The sequence below is a fragment of the Neofelis nebulosa genome, chromosome 3 (assembly GCF_028018385.1).
Source record: "Neofelis nebulosa isolate mNeoNeb1 chromosome 3, mNeoNeb1.pri, whole genome shotgun sequence".
Taxonomy (NCBI): domain Eukaryota; kingdom Metazoa; phylum Chordata; class Mammalia; order Carnivora; family Felidae; genus Neofelis; species Neofelis nebulosa.
The window spans coordinates 58,242,705-58,261,208 of NC_080784.1; positions in this window are offsets into that span (position 1 = coordinate 58,242,705).

Genomic DNA, 18,504 nt, shown 5'->3' on the forward strand with positions numbered 1-18,504 from the left:
CTATACTGTGATCTGAATTGCCATCTGTGATGTGAGACTGGGGGGGGGTGCAGGGGGAGTGAGTGGGTGAACCTCTGATCTCATTACTCAGATATGGAAGAATAAGTCAGATATAGAAGACTGTCATCTTACTAACATCAAAAAGTGGAATCTTTCTGTTATAGTATCTTTCTGTATCATTGCATCACTTACAGTGATTGTATGTCAAACCATAAGCATCTAACTTTGTCAGTATGACTTCTAATGTAATTATGTCTTATAAGTTTACATTGAACACTATTAATTATTATTGTTTAATATTGTAAATATCCCTTACATTTATGGCATTGTCTTGGTTTATGTTCTTTATGTAGGAAAGCTGTAAAATATGTCCATTTCATTTTAATATATTTTTTTTAATGTTTATTCATTTTTGAGAGACAGAGAGAGATAGAGAGTGAGTCAGGGAGGGACAGAGAGAGAGGGAAACACAGAATCCGAAGCAGGCTGCAGGCCTTGAGCTGTTAGCACAGAGCTCAGTGTGGGGCTCGAACTCATAAGCTGTGAGATCATCACCTGAGCCGAAGTTGGACGCTCAACCAACTGAGCCAAAGTTGGACACTCAACCAACTGAGCCACCCAGGTGCTCCTTGTACATTTCAGTTTAATGTAAGAAATGTATAAAACTTTTTTTCTTAAAAGGTGTCATTGGGTCTTATAAGTTTGAGAATTTTGATTAAAATGTAGACTTTTCTGTGACTTAGAAAAATGAGTAAGGAAAACTTAAAGGGGCATTCACAACATGGCATTTTTTTCCAAATATAACATCTAATATTTTTCCCCAAGTGAGATTTATTATCCTAACTTTGTACACATATCCACACTTACCTTCTGCATTCAGTTGGATTTTGGACCAAGGTGTCATGTCCTGAATCTTTCAAGGAAAGACCTTGATTGAACAATTGATGCTGCAAGTTTTAAAAAGAAAGAAGGAAAATCAGTTTATGCCAGATGGCTTCCATAAACCCAGCTGGTGATCCATGAGTTTGGAGGCCTTAGGCAGGATTAACTCCTTAAATTTTTTAATTAATTGCTTTAAGGAATTGATTTATAACCGCTGAGAACTGCTGTGTAGCAACCAAGAAGTTATTTCATAAATAACTACAGAAAATATACACTTGGAATTAACAAACTGCAAAACACAGGTGAGGGAAAAACATTGATAAGATATTCTATTTACTCAGGGATTTACAGTAATAGAATTAAATGGCCTCCACAGTGAAAGAAAAAGTCTATATACTGGAGTTTTTAAAAAGAGTTCTGTTGCTCTGCAGTCATTCTAAATCCATATGCAGACTTCAGTCTGGTGAGGTGGTAGGCAAAGATGATGCTTTTCCAGCTTCCAATTTTATGCGTTTATTGGGCATGCGTTCTAATAAAATGTACCATGAACAATACACTATTCACATTTTAACATGTTGCTTTAAAGGGTTGTCATCATTTTGGTATGAATGCTAAACAGGGGTAGGGTTGTTTTTCACTGACCCCATTGTTTATATTTCTGTTCAATTTCATCTCTCCAGGAGATGAAGATTACTTAGCAATAAATCTGATTGAGCCCAAGGGTGGAGGCCCCATAAGTTGATATTCAGCTATATGTCATTTTTTAACAATCAGGAAGTTGTTAATAAAAAGATCTAGGCATTTTATTGCATCTCATTATTTTAAAGACAAACATAGTGGGGCACCTGTGTGGCTCAGTTGGTTAAGCGTCTGACTTCAGCTCAGGTCATGATCTCATGGTTTGTGGATATGAGCCCTACATAGAGCTCTGTGCTGACAGCTCAGAGCCTGGAGGCTGCTTCAGATCCTGTGTCTCCCTCTCTTTGCCCACACCCCCCCCACCCCACTCACGCTCTGTCTCTCTCTCTCTCTCTCTCAAAAATGAATAAAAGTTAAAAGAAAAAAAATGGCAATTGCTTCTTAAAAACATCTCCTTACCACTGATGTATTCACACCAAAGACCAAGGAGTTTGCAAATAACAAAAATGACCAAATATCTCCCTTTTGTGGCTAAATATGATTTCTCATTCTCTTCCTAGTACAGATTTGGCCCTGTTTCCTTCTTTCTTCTTTCTAGACATAATATAGACACCTAATAATAATAGAATTTCCCCCATTTCATACAACCCAAGAAACCTACCTCCTTGAAGCCTTCATAAGCTCAAGTTTTGTATTAGTTTCTTTCTAACAGCTCCCATGGAAATAAATAAGGCCAATCAAATGAGAATAAACAAAGACTATTCATTTAGAGTTTGCTATCGCAAGGGAGTCAGTTACCACTACTGACCTTTTGGCAGAGACAAAAAAGCAGTCAGAGGAATGGGAAAATTTTTATAGTGGAAGAAAAGTAAGGCTTCAAAAACATCCTGATAGGGGAAGTTGGTATGGCGAAGTTGTAGGCTGGCTAACTAAAAGTGGGCATCCTAGTGGTTGATCAGATGCCCAAATGTGGCTTTCTCTAGTTGGCCCTACAATGGAAGCAGAGACAGAAATTACAAAAGCTTGGAGTTATTAACAAATATTAGCCATTTGGGACCAATGGTTACAGGGGTGTTGGTTCCTAAACTGGTCCCTGTACACGGAGAACAAAGAGAAATTGAAGAAAGAGTCCACTCCAGATTGGCAGGTGGCAATTTTAATGAGCAAGGGAGCTTACACATGAGGCTTGTCTAGGGTGAATTCAAGACAAATACATCTCTGCACCCACCCACTGGAATTTATATAGAGGCTTTAACTGGGTTAAGTCACATATACTGTCCAGATGTTCTCAACAACATATTACTCTCTTAAGGACATCTTCCTGAAATAGGTCCTACTGAGAAAGGATTAGCAGAACATACATTCCAAGGACTGTGGGTTGTGGGAGTTGAGGAGGGGTGAGGAGGATCCTATTTCCTGGATTCAGCTCACAGGTCAACCTGCAGTCACATCCTCTTGATGGCCTCCTCCAACAAGGGGTCACTGTTTGGTTTCCTAGATTTTTGCTAGAGATAGTGTTTTGACTTCCTATCTTTTGATTTACAATAGGCTGGCTTCCTGGATTAGTTATTATGGATAACGGGTTGTTTTTCTGGGATAATTCCTGCAATTGTGGGTCAGAGTTCTATTTTTGTATATCTATATATTCCATTTATATATTCAGTGTCTCATTTCTTTCTAATGGTATTTTACTGAGACACCTCACAATTCCCTATGGTGTATTTAGACCACATTTGCTAGATATGTTAAGGAAAAAAGACAATATACAGTAACCTGCTAGGCCTCCAAATGCTCTAGAATAGTGACACATAAAATAGGCTGAGACTACTACTACTGGATATGCCAATGCTGGCCACCTTTGCGTTTATGCCACTTGCTCAAGTTCACACTTAACATACATTAGTCATATGTTCTAAATATAGGTCTTTGATGCCTATATGATAGAAATGGGCAATCTGCAGTATTTTACTTTCCACATTTCTATTTTCACATAAAATGCACAGAACATCTCAAAGGAAGAACTATTCCCACCTTGGGGAATTTTGCAAATTCATGGTGGTGTTTTGGTTTTACAAAGACTGTAAAGTTAGAGGGAGGGCTAGGAAATGGAGCCACAGTTCTAGATGTTGCACATCTTCTCTGGCTGTAATGAGCGAATAGAGGTATGTTCCTGGTGGCCTTTGGCTGACAGAAATGGAGGTTCACTGAGATTCATCCAAGAACCTTGCTGCTTTGGACTGGGATCCTCAAGTCAGTAAAAGTAAGCACATCAGAAACTCCTTAAGTCTACACCTATTCAACACATCGCCCTGCTTATGGCTGGGAAGTTAGTTTGTGCTGAATTGTGCACCAATATTTCATACAAGTCTTTTAGTTTGGGGTTAATTTTGTTTGATATTATAGATGACAACTGGCCTTGGGCTAAGTTCTAGAGATAGGAGATTACATATCTTTACAGATTCTTGTGGTTCTTCTGGGTCTTCTCAAGATAAAATTGTGCCTCTCCCAGGCAAAACACCTGCTGCTTCCTTTAGGATTTCTCATTAAGACATTAAGTTTTATGCATATTTTCCTAACTGGCAAAATTTCTATAGTAACTATTTAGAATTATAGTGGCTACTTTGGTAACATTGTTCTTTCCAAAACAATTTTCATTTGGGAGATGCCTTCAAACAAAAAAGGTAAAAGCACCCTCCAAAGAAGAATATCTTGCATGATGAAAGAAAAGACATCATTGGTTAAACATAGAGACACCCCATCTTTGTTTCTTTACTTCAGGAATTAAGCAATGATTTTTTAAATCACAAAACTTGGTAATTTTCAAGCGATGAAGTTATTATTTAAAACATCTATTGAGGCACTTTTGTGGCTCACGTGGTTAAGACTCTGATTTCGACTCAGGTCATGATCTCACAGTTGGTGGGATTGAGCTCCATGTTGGGCTCCTTGCTGACAGTGCATGTACCCTGCTTGGGATTCTCTCTCTCTCTTCTCTCTCTGTCTCTGCCTCTCCTCCTCTATTTCTCAAAATAAATAAATAAACTTAAAAAACAATCTGTAATGCCTCTAATTGTAGGTATGTATGTCCAAATTCATTTTCTTGACTCTAAAGAGTCTTCCCTCAATTTTGAGAAGGAAAATAATTTGTCTTTTACAATAACTTCATATTTATTTGATGCTGACTCTCGCTTTGTTTCTTTTTTTATTCCTCTATTTCTCTTTTTCCGTCTCATTAAACTATAAAGATTAATTAGAAAAAAAACTTCTGTTATTATGTAAGTACTCTAAAGATATTTAGTCCAGATAAGCATTCATAATGTCTAAATTAAAAGAAAAAATATATATTCAAGAGTTTATGTTGGCTGTGGATAGTGAAAATATTACATATATAAGAGCCTTTGTTACTATATTTACAAGATATAGAGGAAAAGCCTTAGTAACAAGAAAAAAATATAACAACAACAAAAAAGAATGGGATTTTTTTTTTAATTTTGGCATAAGTTAAGGTCTTTATTTAAAATTTAACTTACCATGTAAAAATAATGCAATCACAATGTTTTGGTTTGTGCAAGACCAGTGTAAATTATGAATTCTTACAATGCTACTAATAATAGGAATATAATGTGTTAGCTAAAATTTTAATTTCCCAGATTCTTAACTAGCTTTAAGAACTTAAGAACTTTAATGTGTTTAAGAACTTAAACACATTATTTAGTTAATTAATAAATAATTTTTTGTATGTCTGGATGATTTCTATATGATATTAATGTAAAACACTGGTCACTACACATAATTTTAATTTACTAATTCACTCTTATGTTTTTAATTTTATTTTAGAGAGAGAGAGAGCATGTGAGCAGGGGAGAGGGGTAGAGGGGAAGAGAGTATCTTAAGCGTGGAGCTCAATGCAGGGCTCAATCACACGACCCTGGGATCATGACCTGAGCTGAAATCAAGAGTCGGATGTTGAACTGACCCACCCATGCACCCCTTATTTTTTATAATAAAATAAAACATGCAAATTATTTCTCAAATTATACATGTACGTATACATACATAATTTATATTTGTTTTGTTACCTAAATTTGTTAAAATAATATATGGGTAAATGAATAGAAAAGGGAAGAAAAAACTAAACTATACTTTCATTTTCTCTTATGTCTAGAGAGAAAATAAATTAGGCATTTGCTTAAATATGATAATTAATACAAATGGTTGATTGTACTAGGTACAATACTTAAGGGGAATACAAATATACACACAAAGACAACTTTCTAGTTTGTTTCTTCCAAAACTTATTGTAGTTTTTCAAGATGAAAATTTTAGACAATTTTTCTGGAAACAGTGGTAAAAGAAGACCAAAGAACAAAATTATTAGAAATTAGCCTAGGAATCTCACATATCTATCCAACTTCAGAAGAACAGTCAAGAAATAGTTGTGTAAAATGAAATCAGCTAATAAACGGGACCAAATCCATATTCCCTTCAAGTGGTAAATGGTTAGATCTCTACTGATTCCAGTGGAACTTAACAGAAAAGAAGTAACTCTCTTCTCTATGAAATAGAAATTCTGTAATAGTTAGAAAATGAACCATCATCCTGATGATACAGATGCAAGACACGTGGTAAAAAATTATTCATAAAAGGAACTATACGTACATTTTGAAAAACTATGATACATTCAACATTATGTCACAAGACCTGGTTTCTATCAATGGGTGAAATAAAAATAAATAACATAAAGAGAAAATACACTTAGATAAAATTATCGAATGATAAACTAAAACTAATGACTAAAACTATGGAGGAACTAGGAGGAAATTGAAAAAAGCATGAAACTAAAATCAGTTTGAAATCAGAAATTTTGTTGTTTATTTTCTTTTTGTAAACAATGTCCAAGATGGTAAGGGTGTGGTGAATCAAATACTTGCATACACTGCTGGTAGATGAGTCTATTGATACGACTATCTTTCTGGAAAAGAATTTGGCAATAATATCAAATACACAAAATATATACATTTTAAGCATGGGAATTAATCAGGAAAGAATAGTGAATACAAATGTTCTTGGTACTTTGTGATAGGTTTCTGAATATTAAACTTTTGAAAATGCTGAGGTAAAAAATGATAGAATAAGAAAAATAAGGTCAAAAACAACTTTATTTAAAATAAGATCTTTATGTGTTTTAGGTCTGAAATTTGGAAAAGTATGAAGCTGAAGTCTTTAAATATATTGATGATATGATAAAATCCCGACTCTATTATGTTATGTGTACATTTCAAAATATGATACTCTACTTATAAAACATGCTTGATTTTGCAGTTAAAATTATATAATGATATGTACCCATGTAAATATTCATTTTTAGGAACTAGAAAATATGTCAGTGGATGATTTTTTTTTTAAACTTTTTTTTAACGTTTATTTATTTTTGAGACAGAGAGAGACAGAGCATGAACGGGGGAGGGTCAGAGAGAGGGAGACACAGAATCGGAAACAGGCTCCAGGCTCCGAGCTGTCAGCACAGAGCCCGACGCGGGGCTCAAACTCACAGACCGCAAGATCGTGACCTGAGCCGAAGTCAGCCGCTCAACCGACTGAGCCACCCAGGCGCCCATGGATGATGTTTTTATGGAGTGTTGTAATTTGGGGGATTTTCTTTTCAGTATTTTCCAACTATATTCTTGCATATACTCTTCAATATTTTCCAAATTTTCTGCAATAAGCTAATGGTTATTTTATCTTTATTAAGTACATCCAATTTTTATTGAAAAATCTAAGTTTTTATTATTATATTTTTTCTCATTTTCAAAACTAATTAGAAAGTATGCCATATCCCTTTGTGTTATATCAGACAGATAAGTAAAATAGAATTCAGAAGACAGTACGTGGTCTAATACCACTGAAATTTTGGCACATTAGTTTTAGGTTGAAGGGCTATTTTTCAAAAAAGGCAAAAAAAAGGACAAGGAACAAATAATAAAGCTCCATTACACTATACGCAAAATGCCACGCTATGACTCAGCAGAACAGTGTTCCAGCTCCACTAGCTGTCATCATAGAGACCCATGCAGGGCTCAAACTCTCAAACCTTGAGATCATGACCTGAGCTGAAATCAAGAGTCAGACACTGAACCGACTGAGCCACCGAGGCTCCCCAAGAAGTTGTAATTCTAAACTCAGAATTATTCTTCCCATTTTCAGGAATTGTCAGAGAAAACTCATCCACAAACTTGTAGAAAAGAGAAGTCAATTACCAATGCCTATTTAGATACCTTACACATCTTTAAAAAACTGGAATTGATTGTCTTGATATTTATTTATGTGGAGATTTCATTTAAATTCTGATATGAAATTTTGCAGAAGAATGAGAAAGCTGAGCTAAAACAAGGACAGGAACACTGAGTTGTCATCATACTTTACAAACCCTGTGCTCTCCTTCGACCACATTTCCAGGTTCCCTGCCTCACAGGTTAGTGGTTCCAAACTTGCATCTTCAGATATGTAAATTTTGGACAACTTTTCTAAACTAACCACTACTTCAACCATTTTAGCTCCAGAATATATCAGGACAAATTCCATGCTTGCATAAGTGTCACTTTGCTTTAAAAGATTATTGACTCGGGGCGCTTGGGTGGCTCAGTCGGCTGGGCATCCGACTTCGGCCCTGCATCAGGCTTTATGCTGGCAGCTCAGAGCCTGGAGCCTGCTTCGGATTCTGTGTCTCCCTCTCTCTCTGCCCCTCCCCTGCTCATGCTCTGTCTCTCTCTGTCTCAAAAATACATAAAAACAATAAAATTATTTTAAAGATTATCGACTCTGTGATTTTTTAATGATTAAGGTTATACACATGGACATACATTTTAATGAACAGAAAACATACATCTGTATTATAAATGGACAATACATTATAAACAAGGTATTTTCTATTCCAAAAGTCTAACACATTAAACAAGTATTTTGAACTGAATTATGCTAAATTTCTGAAAGATCATATTTCACAAAATGGACAGATATATTACTTAATTTAGGTTTAGTTCTTTCAGTTATTTTAAGTAATTCTAACATTACTTATTTTTGTGATTGTAAATTGTTTCATATTCAATGAATTTTAATGTTCTAGTCTAAATGCTTATTTCTTTTTTAAAGCATTTTAAAAGAATTAAGATTTTTTGTCATATTACTCATTTTTAAATGCTAATTTTTCTCTCACTTCTATGTCTGCCATCATCAATTTCTTTTATATTTATACTTTGATGGAAATAGGTTTTTCTTTTTTGCCTGGCTTATTATGTCTTGCTTAAAATTCAACTTAGATTTGATTTTATTTTGTTTAACTCATTTTCTCTTTTATTTTTCTGGATTACATTGACAAAAATCCCCTTACCTTTACGCTAAATTATATGTCATATAACAAAAGCTTTGCCAATTTTTTCTTTACATGCATCCCGTTTGATATATTTTAAATTATTCTGCAGTTTAAGTTTTTATACTTGAGGCTAAAATTAATGAACAGTAGTGACAAGTGAGAGCATTTCTCTTTGTAAAAGACATTAATGATAAGTAAATACATTACTTACATATGAAGACTGAGTAACAACAATTAATTGTAAGTACCCCATTCTAATTTTCCTATTCAGATCCTAGGAAATGAAGTAATATGTTCTAAAGTAATAAATGGAGCCACCCTTTTCACATTGACATATCATATATATATGATGTGTATGCGTATGTATTATACATACATACATACATATATCGTATCATACATATGGATGTGTGCATATGTATTTTTTTATTTTCAAAATCTCTGTTAATATTAATTCCAAAATCTCATAGTTAATAGGATGACTGCATGATAACTAAGTTTCCAGGCACATTCTTGTTTGCTTCTTCATTCATAAACATGTTACTTTCAGATCATGACTCAACATCTGCTGCAACTTTATCCAGTCACATTAAACCCATTCAGTCACTAAGAGCAGGAATAAGAATATTCTTATTATCAGTATCCTCACTGATAACCATTTCATTCATCATGGACACATCATGTGTCCTTATACCCAATGGTAAAAACCTAGTATCACGTCCATCCCTAGCTGCAAGCTGAACAAGTAATTCTGTTGTTGGTACTTTACTAGGTTATAACAGAAGTTCTTAAATTTTTCATGGCCATTTCAAGTATACAGATTATTTTGTAATAATTTTTTTTGCTTTCTTTTGATTATTTCATGTATGTATTAGAAATAGCAAGAAATTTCTAGACTAGTTTCTTGCATATTACATCCATTGTGCTTTGTAATACTTTCCCGAATACCTCCTCATAAATTGAACATCACGCTCAAGAAAATAAGTTGTTTTTTTTTTTTGTATTGAATGGAGTACTCTAGGCCTTTTAGTATCAGCTACCATCTTCATTGGTTTTTCTACTACCTTAAAAGAAATTTTCACTTAATTATGTGTTAAAGATAACAGACATGACGCCCAGAGCATTTAAACAAATAAAGCTACAGAAAAGTCTTTTTGAAATACAGTAATAGCTAACATATGACTCTGTAATCTCTCACCCACACTGTTGTGCAATCTAAATGTTTTTTTTTTCTAATGCCCAGAGGCAAATTAATCATAACAGGTTGTCAGGATATTAAATTTGGGGTAAAATATTTGCAAGTCATTACAGTGAATATGCAAATAATGACTTCACACAGCAAATGATATTACAAACAGTATTTTAGCTGGCTGAAAAGTAGCCAAAAATGATATAAGAACAGAGTAAATGTATTTTTCCTTAAGATAATACATACATTTTTAAAGGTTTAGACAAGCAATTAGAGCAAATGAATATGAAAATCATAAAAGTGTTCTAAGCTAAGAGCAACTATAAGAAAAGTAAATGTATAAATTTAAAAAGAAAGAAGGTAGAAAAGGAAAAGAGTAAAATACATACAAGTAAATGGAAAATACAAAACATGTCTGATATAATACTCAGAATATACACTTTATTATTCATTAATTAAAATAATTGAAGGAATAAAAATTAATGTAGGAGTCTAGATATATTAAGCACATTGGACTCTAGCTCTCCTGCAAATTACAACTAAACCACCTGAGTCATAATAAAAAACAGGAAAAAAGGCAAATGGCTAGAAACTTAGGTACTCCAGGTAAGATCCAATATTGTGTACCCTGTGATTTATATTTGCATTCTATAAATCCCACTTTGGGTGCAAATGCATTATGCAACCCAGATCACCAACCTAAATAGAGGGGAAAAGAAAAATAAAAGCTCCAGAAAAACCTGCCATCTTTTAATCATAGAACCAGGAAGAGAAGTCTTGTTAGACACAACACTCACCCTTTGGTTTAACAGTTTTATTGATGTATAATTTATATTTATATACTGTAAACTTCATCATCTTCAAGTCTACAAATAAATTATTTTTAGTAAATTTCCCAAGTGGTACAACCATAAATATAAGTCAGTTTCAGAACATTTAATCATTCCAATAAGATACCTCATGCCCCTTTATATTTAATGTCTGTTCCTACCCCCAGCCCCAGGCAACCAAGCCCTATTTTCCAACTTTATAAATTTACCTTTTCTGGGCATTCCATATAAGTGGAATCATAAAATATGTGGTCACTTATGTTAGACTTCTATCTGTCTTGTTATTATTTTCTGGTAGTTTGTTGTTTATAATTTAATTACCATACTGGTGTGTTTTGAAGTACAGAAGTTTTGAATTTTGGTGAAGTCTATTTATCCTTTTCTTTCTTTTCTTTTTTTAAATTGACTATAGCTTGATATTATATCCAATAAATCTTTGCCTAACTCAAGGTCTCAAAGATTTTCTTCTATGTTACCTTCTAAAAGTTTTATTGCTTTAGCTCTTACATTTAAGTTCTTACCACATTTTGAGTTAATTTCTCTGTATGTTGTGTGATAGGGGTTTAAGTTACTTTTTATGTGGTTATATAATTGTCCCAGTACCACCTGTTGAGCAAATCAAAGACTATTTTTCCCCAATTAATTCCCTTGACACCGTTTTTTGAAAATCAACTGACCACATACATAAGGAATTATGTTAGGACTCTTATGTATTTACATTATCTATATGATTTTTTCCTTATGCCCATCTTGTAGCTATAGCTTCACAGTAATTTTCAAGGCTAGAAATAAAAAAAATCCTCCAATTTTGCTTTTTTTTTTTTTTTTAATTTTTTTTTCCAACGTTTTTTATTTATTTTTGGGACAGAGAGAGACAGAGCATGAATGGGGGAGGGGCAGAGAGAGAGGGAGACACAGAATCGGAAACAGGCTCCAGGCTCCGAGCCATCAGCCCAGAGCCTGACGCGGGGCTCGAACTCACGGACCGCGAGATCGTGACCTGGCTGAAGTCGGACGCTTAACCGACTGCGCCACCCAGGCGCCCCCAATTTTGCTTTTTTAAAAAAAATATCCTAGCTATTATACTGTTGTGCATTTCCATATAAATTTTAGAATCAGATTTTTTTTTTTAATTTTGCAAAGAGTCTGCTGGAATTTGGAGAGAAACTGTGATCTATTTGAAGAGAATGGCCATCCTTGTTAATCCATAGACATGGGATACAACTGCATTTATTTAGGTTTTCCTCAGTTTTCTGTGTCAGTGTTTTGTTATTTTCAGTGTATACATGTTGCACTTCTTTTATTAAATTATCCTAATCATTTTATTCTTTTTGAAGCTATTGTGAATGGAATTTTTTCTTAATATTAATTTTGGACTGCTCATATCTCATATGTAGGATTTAAAATGCTTTTTGTATATTGATTTATTCTGAAACCTTGTTGCCTTGGCTAGAGCACTTGTGATTATACTCAACTTATTATGGTCACTAACAAAGGAGTGCCTCTTCCCTCCACGCATGGGTGCCTGTTGCACAGGCATGCTCCTTTTCTTAACTCAGTACTATTACCAGTGAGACTGTGGGCAGTTTTAACTACCCCCAACCAGCACTAAGCAAATTGTAGCAAACAGGCACTTTGCCTCTCTGGCCTACTAATGGGATACTGTGGGCCACTGTCCTAATGATTTACTCTACCTAGTACACAAGTAAAAGATGGTGTCTATCCACCTCCCCATGAGGTGTTGTTGCTATGAAGACTATGGGACCAGAGCAGTGTAGACTAGCCCTACCTGGTACCAAGCAGCAAACATCAGCAAGAAGACAGCACTCCTACCCATTTCCACTGAGAGCTCTCAATGAAGGGATTAATATGGGGTGCCCTGTCAACTTTCCTATTCTGGGCAAAACCCAGCAAAGACGTGGTGACTTTCTTCCTCCATACCAGGATGCCTGCTACAGACAGAGCAAGGCAGAGATCCATCTAGTATCTACAATCGATATTATGCCAACACAAGTAGATGCAGCACCGTTACCCTCCCAACTGGAGTATGGAGGCAAAACAATAGGAAAGAGTTGGATAAAAGAATGATTTAATACTGTTATGAAATCTTAGCACACCTCAAATGGCCTATTTGTGAAACTAACCAGTCAATACAGCAGAAGCTTTGACAATTTTGCTATTGTGTAAAATACCTTCAAAGTGTCAGAGAAGTCTTAAATTAGTGCATAAGCCCAGTAGACCAACACAGCATTGTCAAGATTTTCAAAATTAAATGGACATTCAAACCACAGCCCATAAAAGTGGGCCAACATGCACACTCTAAATGAAAGTGGCTTGATTTCCTTCTAAAATGAAAGATTTAAATAGGAACATGAATCTCAAAACATAATATTCAAAATGTCTAGGATACAATTTAAAATTTCTTGACATACCAAGAAGTATGAAAATCTCAAACGAAAAATTATATTCAATAAATGCCAATGCCCAGATCATAGGACACAGATATTAGAAATGTAGAAAAAGAGGGGCTCCCCTGGGTGGCTCAGTCAGTTAGGCATCCAACTTTTGATTTTGACTCAAATCATTATCTCACAGTTTGTGGGTTTGACACCCACCCCAGGCTCTGTGCAGATAGGACAAAGCCTGCTTGAGATTCTCTCTCTCCCTTTCTCCCTGCCCCTCCCCCACTCACACTCTATCATACTCTCAAAATAAATAAAACAACATTAAAAAAAAAGAAATGTAGGAAAATATTTTTCTTAGGTTTTAATTTATTATTTTGAGAGAAACAGAGAGAGTGTACATGGGAGAAGGGTAGAGAGACACAGGGAGAAAAAGAATCCCACGCAGGATCTGTGCTGTCAGCATGAAGTCCCATGTGGAGCTCAAACCCACTAACCACGAGGTCATGACCTATTAAGCCAAAACCAAGAGCCGGATGCTCAACTGAATGAACCACCTGAGCACCCCAGGAAAATAATTTTAAACCACTTTTTAAAATTACACTGCAACACATGAACAGTCTTGAAAAAAATCAAGAATATAATTATCAAACAAATAGAAAATATAAAGAAGAATCAAATGGAAATTTTAAAATTGAGAAATACAATAACAAAAAAAATACTGATAGACTCAGTAGCAGAACAGTGACAGCAAGAGAAGAGACAGTGAACTTGAAAATAGACTGATGGAAGTTATCCCCTCTAAACCACAGAAAGAAAACAAACTGGAAAAAAATATAAATGGTCCCTTAGGGATTTGTGAATCAATAATAAAAGATCTAATGTTCATTTCCTTGAAGTCCCTGAGGAAGAGGAGAAAGAACATGGATCTGGAAAAATATCTGAAGAAATACTGGCTGAAAACATCTGAAATTATATAAAAGACATAAATCTCTATCTTAAAAAAGAACTCAGAAAAACTCAAACAGAAAAACATTAAAGAAATTCCTTCCCATACACTTCATAAACAATTTTTAAATGTTTTTATTTATTTTTGAGAGAGATAGTATGAGCAGGGGTGGGGCAGAGACAGAGGGGGCCAGAGGATCCAAAGTGGGCTCTGTGCTTACAGCAGTGGGCTCCATGCAGTGCTCCAACTCACAAACCAACCATGATATCAAACCAGAGCCAAAGACGGATGCTCATCCGACTGAGCCACCCAGGTGCCCCCATCATAATGAAATTTTTAAGAACCAAAGACAAAAGCATATCTTGACAGAGCCAGACATAAAACAAAACAAAACAAAACAAAACAAAACAAAACAAAACAACAACAAAAAAAAACCAAAACCAAAAAAAAAAACAACCCACAAAAAACAAACACAACACTTTGTATAAGCTGACAACAAGTCAAATAACTGCAGATTGCTCATCAGAAATTATGGAGACCAAGCAAAGTGATAAAAAGTGTTGAAGTGCTGGAATTAAACAATTATCAATACAGAATTCTATATCCAGTAAAAAATGAAGTTGAACTAATGGCAATCTCAGATGAAGAAACATGAAAAAAAAATATTGTTACCAGCAGAACCACTCTATAGAGAACTACTAAAAGAAGTACTTCAGAGATCAAGGGAATGATTACAGAAGGGAGCATGGAGCATCAGAAAAGAAAAAAGGGCAGGAGAAAGGGTAAATATCAATGAAAATACTGTAAGTTATTTTTATCCCAAGTTTTTAAATTATCACTGTTTTTAAAAGCAGAAGTTGCATTTTTTGTCTGATGGGGTTCCAAATGTGTATAGAGAGAATAGTTAAAAAAAAAATAGTGTGAGTGATATTTACATATGTGTTCACTTTATACCATTTATCCACTTTGAATTCATTAAATTGGACATTTTCTCTTACGCTTAATACTAAAAATGCTAAAAAACAGAAATGTGGGGGAAAAACCCTATATGATGTTACAAAGTCCCAGAATAACTGTTATTTTTACAAAGAATGATGTAAAAATAATCTAGGAGAATATACCTTAAGAGATACTTTGCATCCTATACAACTCTAAGTATACATCAAAGTGATATTTTAAGAAATAAGACAAATGTTAAGACCATTAATAGAGATTCAGAGGCAAGCAGGTATATTTAGGAACATAATATATCAGGTTGCAACTTGGATTGTTTAATATTATTTCAGGAAAACCGATAACTATCTGAAGGGAAAGAAAACTATTTCTACCAAATAATTCCACTCAAAAAGTTACTCCAGGTGGATAAAAAGCTAAAGGTAAAGTTATAAAATGAAAATAATGAAAGTAATGAAAGATATCAGAAAGGTTACATATTTGTAACCTATGGTGTGAACAAAATTTGTAAACAAAGTTTCATAACAACAGTATATAAGGTTAAAGGAAGGTAAATTTTATTTCATCAAAGATAAGACTTTTGATCAACTAAATAGATATGTCCAGAACCTCTAAATTATCAGTCTCTGGAATATGTTAAGTACTCCAACAAATCATTTCAAATGGCAAGTTTAGAAAGCCTAGTAAGGGAGGTGTTAGTGTAGATGTGGTGATAAAGCAAGCTTTACATGCTCTAGGGAGAAAAACTGCCTTTTTAAAAATATAAATGTTTGTTTAAGAGAGGAGAGAGTGCGGGCATGGGAGGGGCAGAGAGAGAGGGAGAGAGAATCCCAAGCAGGCTCTGTGCTGACAGAGCAGTGTTGAACACGGGAGCTCAATCTCATGAACAGTGAGATCGTGTCCTGAGACAAAATCAGGAGTCAGAAGCTTAACCGACTGAGCCACCAGGAGCCCACCAAAAAACTGCCTTTTAAGACAGCAACATGTCATTGTTTAGTCAAATTATTGAGCGGCAACTGATATGTCATCATGGGGAACACTATGACATAGAAGGGGAAAAGCAGCTGATGATATCAGCCACTCCTCTCCAATATTATTCTCAACCTCCTCTTACATATCACTGATCTACTTCCCGGACTGAACAAGTTCTACTCTTGTAGTAGGAAACTGGGGAGAAAATTTTCATTTTCAGAAGAATTTGTTTATGCAAAATAACCTCGCTGTGTACCTGTTGTTTTGCTGCTGGGAGAGACATTTGAAAACTTGAATCCTATAAGAAGTGAATTGTGAAAGTTTTGTCTGTAAAATTTTTTTCTCATTTAACATTTGTTTCCCTCTCTGTTGCATGTTTTATCAGAATTTGTGATTTTAACGTGACTGACAATGCACTGTGGCTGTATTTAAAGAGAGGTGTCAAACAGAATAGTATTCTAGACATAGGAGTATGGATAATTCTGATAAATATAGAGGGTTTTATGCTAAGTGAAATAAGTCAGGCCGAGAAAGACAAATACCATATGCTTTCACTTATTTGTGCAATCTAAAAAATGAACAAAGAAATAGAAATAGACTCATAAATGCAGAGAACAAACAGGTGGTTGCCAGAGGGGAGAGGGCTTAGGAATGGGGTGAAATAGAAGGGGATTAGGAGGTACAAACTTCCAGTTATAAAACAAATAAGTCACAGAGATGAAAAATATAGCATGGGGCCTATAGTCAATATTTGTAATAATCCTGCAGGGTGAGAGATGGTGATTACATTATGGTGATGAGCACTGAGTAATGTATAGAGTTGTCCAATCACCATGTCAAGCACCTGAAAGTAATCTAACTGTGTGTCAATGCTACTTCAATAATACCTTTTAAAAATATGATCCTCTGAGTCATTTATTACACTAGTGCAACAAGGATCACAAACAAGTTGGTCATAACAATGAAAGCTACTATAATGCAGAATAGCTTTTTGTTACTCCATTCCATTTTGTGTCATCTGCAGCCAAAAACCTATACACATGTCAATGGTCCCAACAGAACTGGGAAGAGCACAAGCACAATTGACTACCACTTGCCAAGGTGTTGATGATTTCAGATGGCAACTGCAGTCTAAAAACAGAATAAAATCTATAGTTTGTTTGTTTTAATTCAGAGTCAGTGAAAAGTCTCTGGAATGTGAAAGCAAGTTATTCATTTATTAAATGATACTTCAAAAGTGGTTAATTTTATATTTCAAAACTTGTTTAATCAAGAATGTTTTAAGAACTGAAAACCTAGACAAAGTACATATGCATCTTCTATGATACAAAACAACACAATAGCTTAACAAAGGAATATTTCATTTTTTATAATTTTTAATGTTTATTCACTTTTGAGAGAGAGACACACACACAGTGTGAGTGGGAGAGGGATAGAGAGAGTGGGAGACACAGAGACCTAAACAGGCTCCAAGCTCTGAGCTGTCAGCACAGAGCCCAATGCAGGGCTTGAAACCATGAATAGAGAGATCATGACCTGAGCCAAAGTTGGATGCTTAACCAACTGGGCCACGCAGGCGCCCTGCAGATTTCTTAATAAGGTGTTTGATCTGAAAGGTGAATTGTAGGCATACTTAAAAAAATAGTCTGCCAGGTTTTATTTTCTGAGTATTGTGAAAATGAGGACTGTTGCAGAAACTACTTAACAGACATTTTTTAATTAGCTGAGCACATATCTGCAGTGTAATAGTGAAAACATTTTGATTTTAAATGACAAAATTCTTGGATTTAGAAGAAAACTGAACCTTTGGGAAAATGTTGCAAAATAAAATACTGAAATGTTTCCAGTGCCTCTTTGGTTTGGAAGTAATGAAAGATATCAGAAAGGCTCATTATATTAAAAACCTTCTGGAAGAAATGTAGAACACAACAGAGCAGCATTTCTCACACTTTCTCACACTTGCATGAATGGGTTAGGCCCTTTCTCTGAACCCTCTGCTCAAGCTGAGAACTTGACAGGAGAGACAAAATGTAGACTGATCGCTTAATGAAAGTAGGATGAATTAGATCTGTCCAGGTCAGGTTATATAAAAGAAGAGTATACTGCCATTCACAAAAAAGCAGTGAGCATTTTGATGCAATTTCCAATATCTTCAGTGTGTGAGGAAATTTCCTTTTTTGAAAAGAGTCAAGAACATAGACTGAAATCATCTGAACTTGGTTGATATGAAATCCCTGTGTACTTATTTTCACAGTTAACTAGTTAGGTATTTGTGTGATAAAACACAAAATAAGAGGTAAATTCATTCCTTATTTTTA